We start from the raw sequence: 17,873 nt of genomic DNA, 5'->3' as shown, positions 1-17,873 counted from the left end.
CCTTACTCGCTGGTATTTGAGGGCCTGTACCGGCCGAGACCTCGGGAGTCTCTTCTCTATCTACGGCAGTACTTTGACACAGTACGGCCATCAGAGGTATTGCAGAACTCTCAGTTCTTCATGTTTCCAATCTTTGATTTATCTTGCGCATTTACGATTTCTGATCAGCTTATGCGTTGGTTACCCGCAGATCGCATGGCAGCCTTGGGCGCCTTTCGGTAGTGACCTCCGATTCCAGTTTGCCAGAGCCTAGGGTTCCTCTCGGTACAGGATCCTGTTAGAGGGGCCGGTTGGCAGGGCCTGGTTTTTAGGGGAACGCTTCCTGCGCCAGACATGGGGCTACCCCGTTCAGGACGTTCCCTCAGCACCCCCAGACGACATGCGGACTGCTGATAGGCTCCCTCCCCAAGGTGTTGTTGACGCCAGGTTGGGTACTGATGCATTTGTTTATCTGGAGCAGGGAGAGTATGCGACTTATCGTCACACATACTTGGTGCCTTCGTTGACGGGAGTCCGTACCCCGACGAGGAGATCCGCTGGTATGCCCTCATCGGGCCGGGCTCGGGCCGCGGACGTCCCTTCCACTAGCAGGGCTGGTACATCCAGAGGTGGGGGTGGATTGGTTCCCTCGATTCCTCCGACTCATCATCATCCTGGGTGGCCAGACATGCCGACCGAGCTGACAGGATGGCGATTCGGGACTCCCTACTCGATTCCGATAGAGCCTCCCATGTCTGACCACCGATATGTCAGAGATCCTGATTCGCCGCCGGTATGCTTTACAGCTTTGATTTATCACTCAGATACTTGGACATTCATTCCTTTACTGATATTTTGCATTTGTATCTGCAGCCTCCGGTCGAGTATATGGATGAGATGCTCGGGATGATGGCCGCACTCGAGGGCATGGTCTTACGGAGAGAGGCACAGCTGTCCATCATGGGTGTCCAGGTACTCTTTAATTTTCTCGCATTTATCATACTTCCGATGACATGCTGAACTTGATCATTTCACTGCATTGGTAGGTTGCCTGTGTAGAGCACATCTGACATACACCACATTCATATATTGTATCTACATGCACCCTCATTTCATGTAGTTTGCTTGCATCCGTATCTGATACACACATTTGAGCTGATGTATTCAAACTGCACTTTTTATTTTCAGATGCCTCCGGTATATCAGCCACGGACCAGGCCATCCAGGCCTTCTCGGGGAGCCGGGCCATCTCGACCTTCTCAGGGAGCCAGGCCATCTAGGCCTTCTCGCGGGGCCGGGAGAGGGGAGTCGTCCCGTAGACGCAAAGCACATATCGTAGAGGAGGAGCCCGATGAGGACGAGGAGGAAGAGGAGGCTGCAGATCGTCAGTCAAAGACATCTGCTGACAGAAAGGAGGGTTCCGACCCTGGTTCCGGGAGTGGAGGGGAGGCTGAGGAGGATCCTGAGGATGACAGTTCCGACTCAGATGGTGCTGGTGGTGCAGAGCCTGTTCTGCAGAAGAGGACGAAGAGGGCCTCTTATTCCTGCTCTTAAGAGCAATGGTGTAGCTGTTTCCTGCTTTATTTACCTTTTTACTAGTAGTTGTAGCACATTGTACATTATAAGGCAGTTTTATTCTCTGTAAAACTTGTACCTTTGTTGTAAAATGTTGTAACAAAAGAAGCATGATGGAATGAAACAACTTTTTAAAAAAGTGTTGTACTTTATATTCTCAGCATCACATCGCGTCATTTTGCACAAAAATGAGATTGAACGGTAAATGTGCATTGTGTATTTGCCAAGTCAGGTAGCGAACCGACACGACAAACTAAACAACCTAACTTACTAAGAAACAACAAAACCTTAGCAAGTTTACAACTCGATAAGTAAAACACAACAAAATTGATAAACAAAGAGTAACAACTCAAATGCACAAAACTCGGTGACTCGATAAACAAGATTCGGTAAACGAAATAGCTCGACCAAGAAAACAACAACTCGATAAGAAAAACAACAACTCGATAAGCAAGACTAAACACCAACTCTATAAACAAAGTACATTTCGGATGATCTGGGTGACGGAACGCATCCGAAACAGAGGGAAATGGAGGCCTTCGACACTCCCGATGCATGGAAATGCTAGGGACTTTCTTCCAAAGGGCAGAGCAGGACCAAATACACAGATTGCAGCATGGCCGGCCACCTTTGGGGGCTGGCCGACCAGCTTTTTGCATTTGAGGGGAGAGGGGTGGCCGGCCTACCAGAAAAGGTGGCCGGCTGGCCAGTTAGCTCAGCAACCACCAGTTTTTCGACACGTGTCCCCCCGAACAGTGCGTTATCCCCTTTAAAGGCCCTAGCTCCGTGGCTCATTCATTTCATCTCAGTTTTGCACCAAAATGGAAGCGTTTCTCGTCGAAAATCTCACAGCTTGGATTGCTTCTTTAGATGGCTCGGAAAAGTTGAATTTCCGGGGCTTTGGCTTGAATGCACTATTCACGCTGAGCCGTACTCCGCTACACCTTCCCTTCCTTTATGCCGCGGCAAGGTTTTGGAACCCGGTAACACATGTCTTTAGCTTCGGCGGGCAAGAGGTATGTCCAACTTTCAAAGATTTTCAAGCTTTGATGGAATCTGAAAGTTATGAAGAGACCTTGCCTCAGTTTCGCTTTGGTCACGCCCAAGCTTTAGGGCGGATGTGTGGACTCACCACGCATGACGCTCGGTCTCTGATCTGTAATGGGGAACTGGACATCCTCGGATTGATTTATCGCTTTTCTGACGCCGGTGACCGTGGCGACGATCATTGGCAAGGTTTCCGACAACATGCCCTTTGCTTGTGCATGCTATCTCACTTTCTGCTTGCGTCGGGCTTTGGTGGATCTAGCATTCGCCTGATTGAAGTTGCCCAAGGCTTGAAGGATGGAAAGAGTTGTATTGCAATGACACTGGCTGAGACGCTGATGGGCTTGGATGCTTTCCATCGCCGGGAGACGACCAGATTTGCGGGGAGTCCGCTACTGCTACAGGTAATGTTTCCCACCCAATCTCACATATGTATTGCTCACATCACTCGGCCCTCAGGCTCGGTTTTTCTCACAAAACCCTTGTCTTACTTTTCTCTCATCGTACATCTCTCTATTCTTCATTCTCTCATTTTTCATCCCTCCCCAGGTATGGTTGATGGATAAATTACAGGTTGTGGACTCTTGCCCAGCCTACTCAGCTCGCGGCTACTTCTTTCGACAACGCCTAGTCGATGCCTTGATGAGGGATGGTGGTTCAACTGGATGTGCAATTTTCTGCAGACCGCATCGCCTGGCGCTGCCCTTGGCTCAATCTCCCGGCAATGAGCTATAGCATGTTCCGGCAGGCCGGGATCCAGTTGGTTGGTCTGACTCACTGTGTATTCTACTTTTCGTTCCGATTCCAACGCTAGTTCGGTCATGATCAGACTTGCCCGCCAGAGGGGATAGAGTATCCGGCTGCCTTCCCAGTTCGAGGTGCACAGCTTGCCCGATATGCCACAGCATGGAGGACGAGAGAACTCCTGGCCCCCGCTCCCACTTTCAGTTATACTTTGTCTGACGAGTGCTTGGATTGGCTCAATGAAGAGGCACAGATTAGGCCCAGCTCGGTATCAAAAGCTTCGACCAGCTCTGGGAGGGGGCGCAGGAACACCTGACTTGACTATGCCCCGGATTTATTGCTTTATAAGTACTTCTAAGTTTTCTTTATGAATGTAATAAAAAGCAACTTCGATTTTATGCAAGAGCAGGAGAACTCTGTTTTGAAATCAATGAAATTGAAGGTTGTGGTACTGAAAATTTTCCGCTTTGGTCCAAAAAAGGTCTTAGTTGTAAGAAGATTATTTGAACGAAGTCAACTTTTAGTAAAACTTTTCAAAACCATTTTCGATATGGATCAGAACTGGACACGCCTAAGATCTGTCACTGAGATGCACAACCCCAGATCCCTGCAACTGGAAAGTTGCCCCTAGTCTGAAGAGTACCGCGGCATTGCACGGCAACGGAAAGTTGCCCCTAGTCTGAATAGCACTGCACCAGAGATTACAATCGATGCCCTTAAATGCTGATAGACAAAGATGACTGAGATGATCAAATGGACAGAGTTGATCGGGGAAAAGTTTATGGCTAAACTTCAAGATGAAGTTGCCTACGTATCCCGATGATGGGAATCAAGCCTTACATAGTTCAGGCTTAGGTTCACTCGAGTATTTTCACTCTCCTTTTACGCTCTAACTTTTGCCAAGGTCGCCCTTTGCGGGTTTTCAACCTTGCGAGCTCAGTTTTTATATTTTTCCAATTTTTTATGCTCTAACTTTTGCCTAGGTCGCCCTTTCGGGTTTTCGGCCTGGCGAGCCTCTCAGGGGTAATATTTCTTCAACTTGTCCATGTTGATCGGTTGGGAGAACTCTAGGCCATCTAGATCCATCAGAACCACAGCTCCACCTGACCAGATAGACTGGATGATGTAGGGACCAGTCCAATTGGGTCTGAACTTGCCCCTTGGGTCGTGGATAGGAGCTCGGTTGTCTTTGAGCACCAAATCTCATTCCTTTAGATTTTTGAACTTGACTTTCTTGTTGAAAGCCCGGGCAATTCTGCGCTGATAACCTTGAACATGGTACAGTGCTTTCAGTCTTCTCTCATCAAAGAGCATGAGTTCCTCAAACCTGCTCTGCTGCCAATCTGCTTCGGCTATTTGACACTCAACCAATACTCGCAATGACGGAACCTCAATCTCGATAGGTAGAACGGCCTCCATCCCATAAACCAATGAATACGGAGTCGCTCCGGTAGAAGTTCTAATTGAAGTCCTGTAGCCCCACAGAACAAATGGCAGCTTATCTGGCCAATTCCGGTAGGTTTCCACCATCTTCTGCAGTATGTGTTTGATATTCTTGTTGGCGGCCTCGACCGCTCCGTTGGTTTGCGGCCAGTATGTGGATGACTTATGAAAAGCCATGTTGTATTTCTCCAACAAGTCAATCACTTCCTTCTTGAAGTGGGAACCGTTATCTGAAATAATCTCGTTTGGGACCCCGTAGCGGCAGATGATGTTGTTTCTGATAAACTTTGCAATGTGCGACGCCTTCAACACGGCATATGATTGGGCCTCGACCCACTTTGTCAAGTAATTTATCGCGACTAAGATGAATTCATGCCCATTCGACCCCTTCGGAGTGACGGGCCCGATCACATCAATTCCCCAAACTGAAAATGGCCATGGCGAAGTCATGTTGTACAGCTTCGACGGTGGGATGTTCATGCGGTTTCCATGGATCTGACACTTGTGGCATCGCCGAACAAAGCCGATACAATCCCCCTCCATGGTGGACCAGTAGTAACCCTGTCTGAGGATCTTTCGTGCTAGTATTACTCCGTTCATATGCGCACCGCATTCTCCTCCATGGATGGCCTCCATTAGGCGCTTCAATTCTTCGACATCGGCACACAGCTTATGCATTCCTAGATGACCTCTCTTATATAGCTTACCCCCACAGATGATGAACTGAACGGCCATTCTTCTGATTGCCGTTTTGTCCTTGGCATTTACCCCTGGCGGGTATGCTTCATTCTCCAAGAAATTCCAAATGTCGTAATACCAGGGGTTTTCGTCTTGAACCTCATCTATAGCAGCGATCGACTCATAGGCTGGCGCAAATTTCTGGTCAATGATGACTGAACGCATCCGGATTCCGAACGGGATGTCTATCATGGAAGATAGAGTTGCTAAAGAATCTGCGAACCTGTTGTGTTCTCTTGGAAAATGAGAAAAGTTTAGCTTTTCAAACTGAGGAATTAACAAGTCCAAGGTCTGGTGATACATCATCATCTTTTCTTCTTTGACTTTCCAGTCTCCTTTTGCTTGAGACACAACAAGGTTCGAGTCACCGATGACGTCCAACCGTCTTGCCCCTAATTCCAGGGCAGCTTCTAGGCCGGCAATGCATGCCTCATATTCTGCTTCGTTGTTCGAGACTATGAACCGGAGTTTGAAGGCTAGAGGGATACGGGAATTATCAGGTGCTATCAGCAACACTCTTATCCCATACCCGTATTGATTTAACGCTCCGTCAAAGTACATCGTCCAATATTCGTCGTTGATGTGCAAAATGGCTTCATCTGGGAATAAGTACTCAACTGCTTCACCTCCTTCGACTGGATGATTGGCTAAGAACTCTGCCACTGCTCTTCCCTTGACTGACTTGCGTGTTACATATTTCAGATCGAATTCGGAGAGCAACAGCAGCCAACGAGCTAGCCTACCCGTAAGTGCCGGTTTCTCGAAAAGATATTTGATGGGATCGAGTCGTGAGACCAACATTACGGAGTGAGCTAACAGGTAGTGCCGCAGCTTCTTGGTAGCCCATACCAAAGCTAAGCAAGCCTTCTCCACTGGTGTGTAGCGAGTCTCATGCCCTAGCATCTTCTTGCTCAGATAGTAGATGGCTCTCTCCATTTTGTCCTCTGATTCTTGCGCGAGCATGCAGCCCATTGTGGTCTCGGTCACTGAAAGGTACAATATCAAAGGTCTCCCCAGCTCTGGCGGTGACAACACGGGTGGGTTCTGCAAGTATTTTTTGATCTTTTCAAAAGCAGCTTGGCATCGGCCGTCCCATTGGAATTTCTTTCCTTTCTTCAGGAGACCAAAAAGTGGTTCACAAGTCAAGGTTAATTTTGAGATAAACCGTCTTATGAATTGCACTTTACCCAGAAAGCCTCGCGCCTCCTTTTCAGTCCTTGGTGGTGGCATTTCTAAGATGGCCTTGATTTTTTAAAGGTCAACCTCGATACCCCTTTGTGTAATCAGAAACCCCAGCATTTTTCCCGCTGTAACACCGAACGTACACTTCTGAGGATTTAGCCGCAACCGAAATTCTCTGATCCTTTGAAAGAACTTTTGCAAGGCGGTGTAATGGCCCTCTCTTTCTTTGGACTTGAAAATCATGTCGTCCACGTACACCTCAACCTCTTTGTGGATCATATCATGCAATATTGTAGTCGCGGCCCGTTGATATGTAGCTCCAACATTCTTTAACCCAAACGGCATCACTCTGTAGCAGTAGGTCCCCCACAGGGTGGTGAAAGCAGTCTTTTCCCTGTCTTCGGGTGCCATCACTATCTGATTATAGCCTGAGAAGCCATCCATGAACGAGAGCAAAGCATGCCCCGCTGTGAAGTCCACTAACTCGTCAATATGCAGCAAGGGAAAGTCATCCTTCGGACTAGCTCTGTTCAAATCCCTGAAATCCACGCATACCCTGATCCTGCCATCTTTCTTCGGCACTGGGACGATGTTGGCCAACCAAGTCGGGTATTTAGATACCAGCAGGAAGCCTGCATCGATTTGCTTGGTGACCTCTTCCTTAATCTTGAGAGCCCAGTCGGGGCGGATCCTCCTGAGTTTCTGCTTAACGGGTCGGGCTTCAGGGTCAAGAGGGATCCGGTGCTGTACTATCTCAGGATCGATTCCAGGCATGTCTTCGTAGGACCACGCGAAAACATCTTTGAAATCTTTTGATAAAGCGACTAAGCGCTCGCGTTCCTCTGAAGACAATGTGGACCCGATCTGGACCAGCCGCGGGTCCTCCTCAGTACCAATATTCACTGTAGTGATTTCATCAACTAGGGGTTTAACAAATCTTTCATGCTCATGTTCAATTAAGCGTTGCAAAATCGGAGGAATTTCGTCCTCGTCGTTTTCATCAAAATTTTGAAAGTCTGAGTTAATGCAATAAATCAAGGGCACAGAAAAGTACTCAGAAACCACAGCTACTTGATTCTCATTAAGCACATCCAAATCGTCCGATTCTTCGGTTACAACAGACTCAAAAGAGAAAGAAAAAGACGACCTGAACAAGACTGTGGCATCTGGGTTATCATCCCCAGGATTACCAGACTCAGACTCAGTCGAGCTGGAACCTGATTCCGACTCACAAGACTCGGTGGAATCAGATTCCGGCTCACTACCTGACTCGGTGCTGCTGGACAAAAATCCCTCTTCATACTGCCAAATGAGAGAGGGTGCGATAGATGCATCCAAAATAGTTACTGGCGGGCCCGCAGCCGTTCCATTCCCGATCACGCATACTGAGAAGTTATCCCCCAAGCACTCCTAGTCGATCGGAGGATCTGAAAGTAGACACGCCAGCGCTACTCCCATTTCAAGTTCGGTGTCCTCAGACTGCACTTTCTTACTCTGCCCAACCTCGGCCAATGGGTCTGTCTGCTCTTCGGCAACGTCATCCCCTGATAGTTGCAGGTCGAAGAAGATCTCGAAACCAGGCACGCGCTTCCTTTCTGCATTCAGCCATGGCTCTGGGAAGCCACAAAATGGAAAGTCCTCTCCCTCCCGGACGAAGCGTCCGTTTAGGGTACCCTGAATGGGTTTATGCATCAACTCAAAAAGCTTTCCCGCCTTCTTTGCTTTGGCTCTCCCAGCCATCTCTTTACCCTTCCTTACCCAGTCCTCTTTGGTGGGCAGATAACCCAAGCCAAAGGTATGCGGATTGTGCGGCATTTCGGCCAATGCTGCGATGCCCTTCCGGCCGCTCTTTCCTAATCCCATCCCGGGGATGTGTTGAAGATTGTTCATGAGGTATACAGATTGAGCTCTGACATACACTTCCTCATTAACAGCCATGATATTATGCACAATTCGGGCCTCAGCCAAAGTAAACCCTGATAAGAACAAATCCTTCGTGCCATGTTCGATTTCCAAGACTGGTGTAGACACTTCCGGCGGCAGATGGATTGACGAATTCCCAAAAACAATAGCTACCCCTTTCCCGTGAGGGTACTTCAACATCTGATGCAAGGTGGAAGAGACTGTCTTGACCTGGTGCAACCACGGTCGCCCCAAAAGTAGGTTAAAGGTTGCGGGAACGTCCAAGACATGGAATTCAATGTTGTGTTGTCCTGGACCAACTTGGGTCTGAATTTTGACAGTCCCTATCACCTCCTTGCTTGTGTTATCATAGGCTCTGATCACTTGAGTAGTTGGCACGAAGTCCGCGGGCTTCAACCCGATTGCATATGCCGTCCTTGACGGGCACACGTTAATAGCAGATCCCGTGTCGACAAGAACCACTGGTACCCATTTGCCTCTGCATTCCCCTGAGATGTAGAGAGGTTTGTTATGATTTGCACCTTCAGGCGGTAGTTCTTTGTCAGAAAAGGTCAACGTTGGGGAACCTCCTCCCGGAAAAACTAATCCAACCAGCTGCTCCGGCGTGGTGTCTATAGAAAGCTTGGCCTTGTCCATGGCTGAAAGGACAGCCTGCCTGTGTACTCGTGATGCCATAAGCAATCCCCAGATGGAGATGTCTGCTTGTATCTTCTTTAACTGCTTCAGTACAGCCTCTTCTTCGATTTGCTTTTCTTTCTGTCTCTCAGCTTCCTTATCCTTTCCAGATGCTTCTGGCTGGTCTAGGTACAGGGGCTTGAAATACCGCCCACTTCTTGTCATATGATCGACTTCGCCGATATACCAAGTATCATCTGGCTGGTTACTCCCCCAATCCTCGTCTGTATGGGCAAGACATAAATCATCGTCTTCCTACCACATTCCGTCGGCGGCCGACAGACACCTGTCCGGCCCCGGTATGATCGTACTCGCAGTACCTTCAGCCCACATGCCCGCAGTGTCTTCTGTTCCTGTGCCCACAGCACTTTCGGCCCTTTCACAGGCTTTTGCCTTCCTGATTCCCTCAGAATCCCAAAACTTTTCTTGTTCTGACTGCATCAGTGCAGTTTGTGGTTCAACTTTCTCTGCATCCACAATGTTCAAGTCCCGAGCGAAATTCTTCATACCGGCGCTCTCCGGCAATGTATTCTGACTTCTGGCCCTTCCGGCCACAATTGATATTCTCGCCCCTGCCGGGCCCTGTTCTGGTTGGAACTCTTCCACAATATCTGGTTGATCATCCAGCCATCCGGTAACCTATGTCGATTCCTCATAATCAAACCAGTTGACTGCCATGTCCCCTGATTCTTGGTCATTAAAAAATTGGAGGTTGGCAAAGTCCTTTTCTACAGCCGCCACGTCATCTGTTCCTTGCTCAAATCCGTCCCCTTGGATCGCACACAGATCTGCCCTCTCTGTCAATTCAACACTTGGCTCAAACTGGCCTGCTAGTAGAATGTAATCACTTGGATCGTAGGCTTTCCTAGCGACACTCCCAGACTGCTCAAACGCTAATTCAGTAATTCCATCCTCCTCTAAAATTTCTTATGCTCTGTCTTCGACAGTCACCATCATTGGCTCGGGTTGGGTTCTGGAGATGTCTAACATGCACAAAAAGTCAGTGCAGTCAAGAAGGAGCACCTCCGGCTTAGGTAGATGGGAATGAGTGATATAGATACTAGGATCGTAAGACACGACCCTAGTTTGGATAAAATTGACTCTTTTGGGAAGTGGAGCTTGGTTGTGTGTAGGGAGTGGGTTAGTTGTGACATTGGGTTTTTCTAGAGGTAGGATCACCTGTTTCTCAATGAGATCTTGAATCTCATGACGTAGTCGGAAACATTGGTCAGTGTCGTGACCATGTTGTTGGTGATATGCACAGTATTTGGTTGGGTTGTAAGAGGGGGAAAGTGGGTTTGGTAGTGGCCTCGACTCCAGGGGTTTTAGATGTCCTTTTCTGATTAAGACCCCTAGAGCCTTGGACAGGGGCATATACAATGGGGTGAAGTTTCTTTGGCCTCTGGGTGGGTACTTGGTGGTTTGGGTGTTACTTCCGGACGCACCGGAGAAAGGTGTGGCTGCCATGGGTCTTGGAAGGGGAGGGGGAATGGTGGTGACCATGCTTACCTCCGAAGTTCTTGCAGTTGCAGCGCTACTTGGGCCTGCATTATTGTTGCGGTTAAAGGTTCTTCGGGGTTGCTCTCTGTCTTGGTCAATCAGACCCTGTTTCATTGCATCTTCAATTTGTACTCCCATCTCGTGCAGATCCGAAAAGGTGAGAAAGAGGAGCACAATCATTTTTTGCATCAGTTTTGGCTGGAGATTGCGCACAATCATCCTGATCTGGTCCTTATCGGTGGGTCTTAAAGTCATCATCGAGGCCTTCGCCCTCCACCGGGTCACGAAATCCGAGAAACTCTCTTTGTGCTCCTGCCTTGTTGTTTTGAGATCACGAGTTGTAATCTCAATTTGGGTGTTGTAAAAGTATTGCGCAACAAAGGCCTCGGCCATCTCATCCCAACTCCGCTTGACATCATCCTTCAACTTCGCATACTAGATAGTGGCCACGCCTGACAGGGTCCAGCCGAATAGCGAAAGCTTCTGGGGTCTGGTGAGGCCCATTGGCCGTAATATATCTGAGAATAGCCGGAGGTGGACCATGGGATCACCAAATCCGTCGAAGCGATCGATCTGCGGCATTTTGAATCTATCCGGCAACGTTACAGCCACGTCGGTATATCCGTCTTCGATATCCGGGATAACCTTTACCCCCTCGGATTTTTTGAATAGCTTCACGAGCTTGCTCAATTTCATTGCTGTATGGTCTACCTCGAACTCGAAGGGAGAGTCCGGTTGATTGACAGGCGTAGGTGCCTTAGATAGCTGGGGTAGAATTGGGGGCAGAGCTAGCCCCGTTGGTATGTTCGTATCTGCCTGGACATTTGGTGCCTTCTCGGGTGCTGGGATTCCCGGTGGGGGAGGAACTGGGTGTGAAGCAGATGCTCCGGTTTATTGTTGTAGTCTGGCGATTAATTCTGCTTGTTGGGCCATGATCTCGGCCTGTTGTTTGGCAAACTCATCCCGGTGAACAGCGTCCTGCTGCATGGCTCTCATGGTCTCTTGCATCTGACGCATCATTTCCTCAACTCCTGTCGGTGCCGCCATACTGCCCTGATTTGTCTGAACTATTGGCAAGTCTATTTCTATAGCAACAATTGGGATCTCAATCTGACTGTCCACTAATGGGGTAGTCCACTGCTCTGGCAACCTCTGCTCGAATACACTGCGTTTCCTTGGTCTTTGCCTGATAACTGGGGGTAGAGAGTGAAACACTGGCTATCCGTCAACCAGATCCTCGGATCGATTGAGTCGGCGACCTCTTGTCCAGGGTGCTTGGGGAATATCTACTTGGTCGGAAGCAATTGTGCTAAAACTGCCCTAGTAAAAAGATAAATAAAGCAATAAGGAAATAAATAAACAGATAAACGGACAGCATATCAACTTAAAGTAAATGCACAACACACAGCTGGGCATAATCAACACACGGTCGATAAGCTGAACACACACTGTCCTCAATCACTGATCATTATCCCTGAATCACTGTCCCCAAAGACTGAATCTGATACCCGCAGATAACTGATTTTCAAACACTAACTGATGCCCGCAGGCCTGATGCCCCAAACTCGCAAACTGATACATGTAACCCCTGTAGAGATACACTCTGACAGCACATAACAGATAATTGAGAGCCAAAACACCCCTATGTTGGGGGAGGGTTTCCCTGTCCTATTTTGTCAGGAGCTAGGGTTTCACTACGCACGCAGCGGTTTCAAACAACCTATATCGGGTAAGCAACCTGTCCTAGTTTGGAATGGTCACTATGGATCCGAATATGCACTAGGTCAAATGGTCGAAAAGGGTGCCCCGGTAAAACCGGGGTTTGTGTTCCCATACTGGCAGAGCCCATAACCGGTCAGACTTATGGTCATGCCTTGACAAGACAAGCCTTCGGCAAACCGTTCAGGAATAGCAGATGGCAAACACAGTGTCCTAGGCGCACCAATGCAAATGCAATGCAAAGAAACACATAAGTGTAGTCAAAACAAGATATCATGAGTTCGAGTCAAGTTCTCTAAGTTCCCCAGCAGAGTCGCCAGAAACTGTAGACGCACCCGAACGCCCCGGGAGGAATAAGGTCCCGTTTTGTTCATTTGGGCTCACTACAAGTTCGGACTCTCAAATTGTCACGGTTCTTAATCTGAACCAAAGAGTCCAAATCCGGCAAATCGTTTTGAGAAAACAGATTTTTTTTTTGAAAGAAGTGCCAAACATGGACTGCTTTGCCAAATACAGAGTCGCCACCTAAATATTTTATTTTGGAAAATTTAGGAAACCCTGACTCGTTGCCTAAGGCTACGTGTCCGTCATCACCAAAGTTGCCTCGGCTCGGGAACTTGGGTACGATTGGGGAAGGTCACTTCGTGAGCACCCCCGCTCGCCCGATCAAAGATCGGCCTCTACTAACCATGATGTTTAGTTTTGAAAACTTTATGCATTCTTATTCCGGTTATTAGCCTAGATTTACTATGTGATGCGCACAGTATACAAGTATAGACTGGATCGTCTGAATTGGAACAAAACATTTCATATTTGTTTTTGAAAGTGGTTTGATGGTGCAACCCGCAAGTAGGCTAAGACGTGGATTTGCCACCCTCGGGTGGGTTTAGAAAAACATGATTTTGCTACTATCTAGTGGGCTTAAAACTCACAGTCAATGCATTTATTCCAATTCGAATAATCCAACCTTCACCCACAGGCATTCAGGCAGTTATATCATATAAGCATATAGCCTCATGGTAAGCATGCTATCATGGCAGTCACTCACACGCATGCAAGGATGCTAAAGCATAAAACTTACCGAGTACTCCAAGCCAAAACAGAAGCTATGTTGGAAATCCATGCATGATCCTAACTATACAGAAATGCCTAATGCAACACATGCAAAATGCAACTAAGATAGGTTCGGCTATTCTAAAGATGACATGTGAAATGCTACAACTAACATGTATTCAACTTGGAATTGAGATACAAATGCAGTTAGTATGATGCGCCGAGCCCGGTGCGTGCAAGACAGATGAATGAATGCAAACATGCTATCATACTGTATGCTAATTGAAACATGCCCTAATCTAACCATCATAAGCGGGTAAATAAAAGGGAGAAAGACGTGGGGTTGGAAAACATACATCACACACGCACACTTATTACAGTTGTGCCCTCACGCAGAGGGTCCGAATAAATAATACAGTCCCAAATGAATAAATAATACAGTCCCGAATAAATACAAAATCCTAATTAATTAACACATTAATCTAGGAAAGCAATAAATTGGCACGCAAATCCATGGACTGCCTCAGCTCTGTTCCAAATGATGAATGATGCATGCTCGGGTTGCCTTGTGTGGAGAATTCCTTGCGATGTCTCAGTTTGTCTCTGTTTGCAATTATTCTTGGAATGCGTGCCAAGCTCCGGAAGGTTGCTGATTTCTAATTTGCTGCAACAGAGAGCAACAAAGGGGCATAGCAAAGTATTTTCACATATGTATGCATGACTACTCTTCAGGGAGTGTAGTCCTCGATCCTCGTGCCACCAATCACGTATCTCGATGCATGATGGCCAAGGAGTCAAATTGCATGACTCAATATGAACTGAATGCACATATGGACACAACAAGGCCTAGACTCCATCATGGATGATCCGGAGTGTCGGCGACCGGGAATTGAGACACGTTCCGTCACTCGGAGTACGAAACGTCCCTCGTTTCCCATGTTTGGGCTAACTCCTATCCCAAACACTATGCAATATGCATGATATGCATGAATGCAATCCTAATATGCAACCTAGCATACACAATGCTATGGAATGGCATACACGATGCATGATGTAACGAGGCATACACAATGCTCTAACATACAACCTAGCATATGCAATGCTATGAAATGAAATGGCATACACAATGCCTGATGGGCTTACACTAACATGAGTGGACCTCAGCCACACTCACATCAATAGCCAGTAGATGAAAATGAGACTCTCGAAATGCGTGCACGCATGCATGCAAACCGAGGACCGAATCTAAGGCATAGTATGCAACTCTAACAAGGCATGGCAAGGCATGAAATATGGCATACAAACATGTAATTCCAGCACTGAAATATGATGCTAAACAGCCCCGAAACATGGAAAGATGGCACCCGATGCAGGAGATGAAACCCGAAACTCGAAACTAGGCACATGGAATGACTTATAGCTATACAAAGCATGCATTATTTGATCATGAAGCATGAAGACAGAGCCAAGGAAGTCCCAAAACATGAACATTTCCAGTTCAAAGCATGGCCAAAAAGTGCTAGCAAGATGGACTAAAGTAACATGCAACTTTGACTAGCAAACATGGTTTACATGGAAAGTGTGTGAAGCATATGGAATCTCACCAAACCAGCAAAAATCAGTGAACAAAACATGTGAAAATAGGCCCAAATAATCACTGACATGCAACCATGGTATGCAAAAATAATGAGTTACTTTGGAGGGCCATGCAAGGAGTTATTAAGCACATGCAAGGTAGACATTTAGCATGGCATAAACAACTATGAAAATCAAATATGGTAGTCCTAAAACTCACCAAATTGACCCTGGAAAGTGACTTCGAAGCATGCAAGATAGGGTCTCTTTGGAAGGCCAAAATGACCACCAAACAAGTCAAGGAGAGAGGGGGTCACCCCCCCTGGTTTGGAGGCTCAAAACAGTGTGTTAGCCACTAAAAATCCACTGGATTTCAGTGGCTAGAAGTCCAAACAAAGCATGCAACAAGAGCTTAGGTGTAAGGTTCAAAACAAGGGACAATCAAGCATAAAAGGAAGCATGAGACCTCAAATAAGAAAATTGCCTAATAAAACATGAACATGATGTCAAAACAAGCCTTTTTCTAGTTTATCACAAATATCAAAAAAGAACATAAATAGGCCTAATCTATCATGCAAAAATGGCCCTAAAAGAGAGAATAGAGACAAGGGACAGCAGATGGCCCCAAACAGTGAAGAGCCCTTCAACAAAGTTGAATAGGGGCTCAAAGTGAAGCACTTTACAGTTTACATCAATCCACGAAAATGATTACAAATAGGGCTAAACTATCATGCAAGAAAAAGGCCCAAAAGAGGGATAAAGAGACAAGTGGTAGCATCTGATCTCAAATGGAAAAGAGCCCTTCAACAAAGTTGAATAGAAGCTCAAAAAAATACATTTTACAGTTTATGACCAAGTCCAAAATAGCTCACAAATAAGCCTAAAATATCATGCAAAGAATAGGCCTAAAAGAGAGATAAAGAGACAAGTGGCAGTAGGGGACCTCAAACAGCAAGAGGTCCTTGATCAAACATGAAAAGGAGCTCAAAATATGACTATTTCCAGTTTGGGTCGGAGCCCAAAAATGCAAGAAATAAAGGCTAAGAAAGCATGCAAAATAGGGCACGAAAAGAGGAAATAGGGACTCACCCTTGTAGCCTAAGTCTCCAGCAGCTTTTGGTCCAAATTTCTGAGCTTCCAACCTCTGCAAATGGCCTCCAAGTTGCTGGAATGGAGTGTGGAGGTGTGGTGCTATGAGTTGGTGTGTAAATGGTGCAAGACTCTTAGGGCTTTGAGGGTTGAATGAGAGAGATAGGGAGTGTATGTATCAATGGTGCCTTAGCTGATTTTCTAACCCTTCAAAATGGAGCTGGGGTGCTGGTTTTATAGAGGGAGAGAGGCCAAGGAAAGGGGGGGGGGGAAAATCGATTCAAATTTCCCCCCTAAAAGGCACCCCCCCGGATACAAAATCTGGGGGGAAACAGAGGGTACAGCTGGAAGGTATTTGGAGAGGGGATTCTGGCTGACCAGGTTCAAAAGGTTCAGGTAGCCGGCCGGCCACCCCCCCTGGTCGGCCAGGGGTCAAAAGGGTCAATGAAAATTGCTGGCCGGCCACCCCAAAAAGGTGGCCTCCCATGTGAAATATGTGGGCAAAACCCAAAAAATGTGAACCAGGAGAGAGAAAAGCCAACTTTTTAGAGGGGTTCAAAAGGGCCAAGGACAATTACTAGCCATCCTATACATATTGGTGGCCTCCCAGGTGTGTACAACACAAATATGGAGTTTATGGCTAAAGAAAATGGCCCGTTGGGTGGTCAACATTAGCTTTTTAGTGAGGAAAACAGGCGACGGAGAGCGATGAAGAAATAAAGCTGGCTTTTCAGAACAATTACTGGCCTCCCACCCTCCTATAAGCTTCCTAACAATGAAAATAAGGTCTCTACCAAAAATGAACCAAAACGGATGCAAGGCGAAGGTTCGGGGACCGAAGCACGCGGCCCGGGGCCCCGAAAATGGGCTGTTAGGCACCAGAAATGGCGTTCGACCACGAAGTTGGCCTTTCAGACCACAGTGTCCCTTAAAAGGGAGGAAATAAGGTTTATGCCAAAAACCGGAGCAAACGGAGGTGGTTAGGCGGTCCCGAACCAAGGCACACGGCCGTCGGCTCCGAAAAATCGGAAACCGGGTTCCAAACGGGAAAAATGGCCTACAATCGCGAAACGTAGCCTACGGCTACTGAGAGATGATCTACGACACCTCTCCCTCCCTTCGGGAAGAGAAAACAGAGAAAAAAGAGCCTGGTTCGCAAACTGAGACAAGGCACGAAAGAGTCCGGAAGTTTTGCAGCCGGGACTCTGAAACTTCTGAACGAGCACAATATGCAATATCACTGAGCGCTCAATTAGTGACGTCTGAGTCTTAAGGTCAGTCAAAAATGGGGTGTCTACACAATCCGAGGTAAGTCCCATAATTTGAAGTCAAACTTTTCTAACCTTGTTGGCTCAAACAAGAACCTATCAGTCCTACTCCATCTCACCCCCTCTTGAGCATTGCTCCAAGTGTAGTTTCTTCCTTGCAAAGGAATATCAATCATCTCCAACTTCTCAATAAACTCATTAAAATCAGACATGCCCCTATCCTTCCTTAAGCAACCCTTTCTTTCCCCTATCCCCCTAATCTCATTAAAATTTCCCCCCATACACCAAGGATTTTTGAATGAGGATTTTAGCCTGACAGTTGATTCTCATACTTTTCTCCTATTAGTAACCTCATTTGGGGCA

The sequence above is a fragment of the Camellia sinensis genome, chromosome 1 (genome assembly GCF_055761805.1).
Source record: "Camellia sinensis isolate YWXY chromosome 1, ASM5576180v1, whole genome shotgun sequence".
NCBI classification, from domain to species: Eukaryota; Viridiplantae; Streptophyta; class Magnoliopsida; order Ericales; family Theaceae; genus Camellia; species Camellia sinensis.
This window is presented reverse-complemented; position numbering follows the sequence as displayed.